Source organism: Lissotriton helveticus, chromosome 4_1 (genome assembly GCF_964261635.1).
Source record: "Lissotriton helveticus chromosome 4_1, aLisHel1.1, whole genome shotgun sequence".
Classification (NCBI taxonomy): Eukaryota; Metazoa; Chordata; class Amphibia; order Caudata; family Salamandridae; genus Lissotriton; species Lissotriton helveticus.
This window is the reverse complement of record NC_136063.1, coordinates 2127487993-2127494325: the sequence shown is the minus strand read 5'-3', so window position 1 is coordinate 2127494325 and position 6333 is coordinate 2127487993.

The following is a 6333-nucleotide window of genomic DNA, read 5'->3' as shown; positions in this document are numbered from 1 at the left end:
GGGTTCACAGATGTTCCCTCTGTATTCGTTCCAGGTGGTCCATATTTGCATCCATTTCCGAGGGCACCCCCGTGCCTCGTATACCGTCTTTTCTTGGAGCATGCACCAGTCCATATCAGTTTTCCACAGGCCGAACCGCCCCCCAACTGCAAATAGATTTTAAGGATAAGAAAAATTTAACTCATACATTTATATTTAATTTAATTCAAAGCTCAGAAATAAACACATTATTATTGGGATTATTGGACGAGAATATTTGCAAAAAAAACATAATAGTTCCCAAAGCTTGCCTCCCTATTCTCTCTAGCTATTAACTTCATCTAAGAACTCCGTACTCATTCAAGTAAATTAAAAGTTCAGAAAATATCAAAGTACTTACGCCTCAGGAAAGTTCAGCATTCGGGCAGCATGTCGGAATACACAGATAGAAATCGAAGAAGAGAGTTTTTTCTTAAGTCCGGAGTACTCGTTTATACCCTTTTTCTCTAGCTAATCTATCTAAATTCTGAAACATTTTGGGGTCTTCAACAGTTCTGATTGGATAATCCAAAGGGTGGATGAGCATAACCTCATCATCTCGTTGTCTTATTTCCGCATGATCATCGAAAATTGAAAAATTCTTTGTTCACTACATATCCGCTTCATTCTTGTCCTTTAAATGGCAATATTGGTCTGCTTTCTGACGCTTTCACATAACGGACGTCCATTTTGTTGGCACTCAAATGGTTTTTCAGGCCACACTGTCCTTGAACCATTCCGCTCGAGCACAAGCAGCTCATACTTGACTTGCAGCTTTTTCTATCACGCACATGCGTACTGCATCTCAATCTCGGAGTTTATTGAAACGTCCATCTTTGTTCTAGGCCTCACAGGCCAGAAAGGGAACTATTATAGAAACAAACACAATTAAACATTAATTATTGAATTATAACCCTTCTGTTTACCTCCCCCTTTACTAAGGTATCCCTGTTAGTTATTACCTAGCAAATAAAGCAAAATATATGCACTTTTATACTCACTTGTCTTCATGTTTTTGCCACAAATACAGAAACAGAAAGCACATTCATGCCACTTTTCGTTAATTTATAACGTATGCATTAGTGTTAGATCTAACAAGATCACTCGGTTAGTCGATTATGGTTGAAACATAAGCATATTAGTGTGTTTGCATTCTATTCTACGTTGATTAATTTTCAAAACCACACGATTAATTCATATAATTATTATGAGGAAGTGACTTCACGAGGGGTATACAAATTTGATTTCCCACCTCGCTCCATCAACTCCCTCCTTTGGTGATTTATCACCAAATACCTCCCAAAATTTAGCAAATTTTTATCACAACATATTTCAAGTTCTTTGGATTAGTATGAATTATACTCTAGTATCTTCTATTTCTCTAGAATTTTTATAGAGCTTTTCTTGAATCTCTTCCATTTCTATATCACCCTTATCACGTTCTCTTTCTTGTTTTTCTTGAATCACCTTTTTAATTGTATTTTTAACATTTCTTCTTTTTCTAATCATGCAACACAGTCTTAGTACCAAAATCACTATTATTATTATTGTCACTGGAATTAGTACTTTACCTATAATAGAACTACCTATTTCATGTAACCAATGTTTAACTGCTGCAAAACTTCTACCAAGTCGTTCAAGAACACCGTCAACCTCTGGGGGGCGGGAGGGGGGTTGGTATGAGTATGTGTCTGTGGTTTTGCCGCTGTTGCTTTAGTTTATATACGGTTGTTGTATAAATATCACTTTTGTATGCAAGTCCAAGTTGGGGGGTCCACCCAAAACCCTGCTATTTTTATAGGGCTCAACACGAGGACAGTCATGTACCATTCAGGAGTTGCCTGCTTAGGCACTCCACGACCTAGACAGCTTTGGGCGCTTATCCTCTGTTTCTGAGATACTACAACTGTGTCACCGTGATTCCTATTTGTGATGTTATTATGAATATGAATGCTTCATTGACATGCCCAGGTAGCTGTGCTGAATTGGTTGAAGTTCATATTGTACTATGAAAACCCTAAAATGCCAATAAACAGATTGGACAAAAAAAAGAACACCGTCAATCTCCAATGGTTCAATTTCTCTGTGTAATTCTGTAATATTTTTAATATATCTTTCAATGTTTTGACTTTTGTCTGGAATGTAAGTACAGCAGTGCTGTACTTTCAAAATTCCACAAACTCCTCCTTCTTTTGCCAAAATTATATCACGAGCAAGACAATTCTGCATCACCATAGCTCTCATAGCAACCATTTCAGTGTTTACCATTAAAAATCCACCTGCAGTGTCTGTTGACAAACGATCTACTATCGTTGACAATTTCCGAATTCTGTTTGCATTAAAAGATATCCCCATTGCTGGTATCAGTGCTCCAAAAACTTCACCTATTATTTCTAATACACTCTCTCTCTTTCTACGACTTAAAGCTTTACCTATCTCATGAATCCTGTTAGTACCTCTAGCTACCTGGAAAATTTTAGGAAAGACCAGGCCTACATAATAGGTTCCGTACCAGTGATCGGGCAAGCTTTGTTCCTGAAGATAAAATAAACTCCAGGAAAAACTGGGTCTTTACCACCTTTAAATCCCCAACCCCCATTATACAATAAGTGTCTTCACATTGACTTGCTCCCACAAAATAATTGTCATATACAGTATTGTCTCTTCGAATACAAAATGTTCCTAACAATGGGGTATCTATATTTATAGCCCCATTTACATTTCGCCCCTCTAAATTTTTATCCTCAAATTCCCAATATTTAGATTTAGCATGCTTCACTCTTTCATTTCTTTTGTAGATATTTCTTCTTTCTTCCATCATATCTAAAAATGCCTTTTCCACATTTCTCAATTTACAAGTCAAATTATGTTTAAAAGCGCAATCATAAGTCAATTCTTGAGTTTCTAAGAAAAATTCTCCCATAACTTTTGAAGGCTTAACTTTGTTCATAGCATTTATAATTCTCAATCTTGCAAAAACATCATCAGAATTTGAATAATAATATTCTAATTTCCCTGTATTGTAAAACAAACTTATAATTACACTACATGTAATCCCATATGTTAGTAGTAGGTGGTGATAGGTCACCCCCTCTGACACTGATGCTGTCAATTTCACACAGACGTAGCAATCGCTTGCGTCCATGGTTCTAACATACGCAGATAGTAATCTTGAAAAAGTATTTTTGGAAAAGTCGCTAATCGACTTATCGTGATGGATTTCTGGCTTATACACATGTGGTTTATCACTTTGTAATTTATTATTTCTTGCATTCATAGTCCCATTTGGTTACAACTTCTCAACATTTTCTCTAAAAGGAATGATAATAGCTAAAATCAACCACACCAACATTATTAATCCAGTACATATTAACCAGATTCTACACCATTTTCCAAAAATGGAACATTTCGTAGTTACATTATTAGTAGCCATTTTTTTTTTTTACACAGCAATTTTTCACAGTTCTTTCTGATAGGCTTTCACTTTCCGCTTATAGCGCTTTTCTTATACCAAAGCTTCAAAACTTGCTTTTACTTTGCAATTTCAAATCAAATATCTCTTTTTCTTTCTTTGAGCCTCAGTTCTTTACTCACTTTCTTTTTCCTGACTTGCGAAATTCAGGTTCTCTTGACTGCTGTTTACTTCCTCAATAGGAGGCAAAAACATGTAAGTCCATTCAGGTGATCTGTATTTCTGATTTGGTCTCCTCACTCTTTTTGGTCTTTGGACAACCTCTATCCTTTTTCCCAACAACTCTTTCTGACTTGTTATCTCATTTACCTGATCTTCTGGTTATCTTGCGTGTTAACCAGTTTAACTCTTAGTCCATCATTTTCTCTAGGCCAATTGTCTCCTTTACGAGTTCTCTTTGTCTTTGGTTCTGTAGTGTTATGTTCCACTCTCCAAGCTCTTTTCCTTGAACTTTTTCTCAATTGAGTTTCATCTTCACTGTCGTCAGTTTCACTCTCAGTATTTTCAACAGTATCATTTATAATGAACTTTATAATGTCTGTTTCTTTTTCAGAATCTGGTTTCTCTTTACTCAGTACTTTCACTCTGTTAGGAACATCTCCATAACTGGTACTTGGAATCTCATCCTTGTCGTGAGTTATTTCCTCTTTTCCAGTGTCAGGATATTGGTACCTGCTTTCACAGCTTTCCGACTATTCTTCAGTATTCTCTTGATTAGCAGTTTTGTCTCCACTTTGCTCAATGTCTTTACTGGTATCAGTTCTTACCAAATCTCGACTTTCATGTCGATTTTCAAAATTTGGTATTTCAACAATTTCACCTTCTCCTTTGGATGTAGAGCTATTATCAGATACCTCTAGATGTCGACGTTCTTGTTGAGCTTCAGTATCTGGATTTCTTTCTGGTTCTCCTTCAGAATCAGAATCAGTTGTGCTTTCACCTTCCTCTTGTGGATTTTCAGGCTCAGGTACACGAATAGTGTGGCTGGCATGCACCCATCTCTTTACTCCAGCACATGTAACTGCAGTCGTGCTGACCAAAATAACCTGTCTTGGTCTCTGCCAACGAGACACCAAACAGTTTCTCCTTTGGTGTACCTTTATCCGAACCCAATCTCCAGGAATTAGATCATGAGCTGGATGTTTCTCTTTCGTGTTTGACTCAGTTCCCACCTGATGGAACACAGAAGTTACCACGTCAGACAGATTTTTGCAGGAATCCAGTATGATGTCATCATTTATAGTTAACAGTTTATCAACTGGTACAAATGCTTATCTCATCACTCTGCCCATCAATATCTCGTGTGGACTTAGTCCAGTCTTTCTGTCAGGTATACTCCTTAAGGTCATCAGAACAAGTGGTAATGCGTCCGGCCATTTTAGTCCTGTTGCCAAACACATTTTTGCAATTCTGTTTTTTATTGTTCCATTCTTCCATTCACTTGTTCAATTACCCCTGAAGCCTCTGGTCTGTAAGCACAATGCAGTTTCTGACGAATGTCCAGCGCTTCACAAATCATTTGTAATAGTTCATTCTGGAAATGACCCCCACGATCTGTTTCAATTGTTACTAGAAAACCGTATCGTGGTATGATTTCACGCAAGAGCAATTTTGCAACAGTTAATCCATCATTCCTCCGGGTGGGGAAAGCTTCTACCCACGAGAGAACAGAAAAATGATTACCAGCACATATCTGAGTCTATTACAAGGAGGCAACTCAATGAAATCCAATTGCATTCGTGTGAATGGACCTCCCTCCCGTCCTATGGTTCCCAAACTCACAACTGTTTTTCTATTGGGATTGAATTGCTAACACACTAGGCATCTCTGGCACAGGCTTTCAGCTATCATCCTAAACTTAGGATTGTACCATGTCTGTCTGAACAACCTTATCATTGCATCCCTCCCAACATGAGCTTGACCATGGTACATTCGGGCCATGTTTAAAATCATGTTATCAGGCATTACTGGTCTTTCATCTTTGTAAACCCAAATTTCATCTTCTTCCCTCTGTCTACATCCTGCTTTTAGCCAATTGTTTTTCTCCTCTTCACTAGCTTCTTCCTGCATCTGTCTCACTTCCTGCCAAGTTTCAACTACTTTGTTTAGCATTAAAGGACTTGAAACATGTTTTTCTTTCCTGTCCCGATTTATGGATGCAAGATTTTTGGCACGGTATTTTGCAATGGAATCAACATACCTATTGCCTCTGGTTACATAGTCATCTCCCTTCTTATGGGTTGCGCACTTAACCACTGCAATTTTATCAGGCAACTGAATAGCATCAATCAACATTTTTACAAATTCAGCATTTCTGATGCGGGATCCTGCAGAAGTTAAATAACCTCTATGGGACCACAGTTGCCCGTAATCATGGACAATCCCAAATCCATATTGACTGTCAGTCACTATGGTAACTCGTATTTCTTCTCCTAGTTCACATGCTCGAATCAAAGCAATCAATTCTGCTATTTGAGCAGAACAAATTCCTTTCAGACAAGATGCTTCCAGGACATCTGCCACTGTACATACGGCGTAAGTTGCACTCAAAGCCCCCTCCTCTATTCTCAGGCATAAACCATCAACAAACATCACTTAGTCAGACTCAGGCAATGGCTCATCTCTGATGTCAGGCCTGGGTTTTGTACAATATTCAAGAGCATCCAAACATTTGTGATCAACCTCATTTCTTACTTCAACTTCCATAGTATCAGGCAACAAGGTGGATGGATTTATGTTTACACGTGAGATTGTCACATTGTCTGCACCTAGAATTGTTTTCTCGTATTTTGTCATTCTGTTATTCTTAAGGTACTGTGTGTTTGTCCTAGTAAGGAGAATCT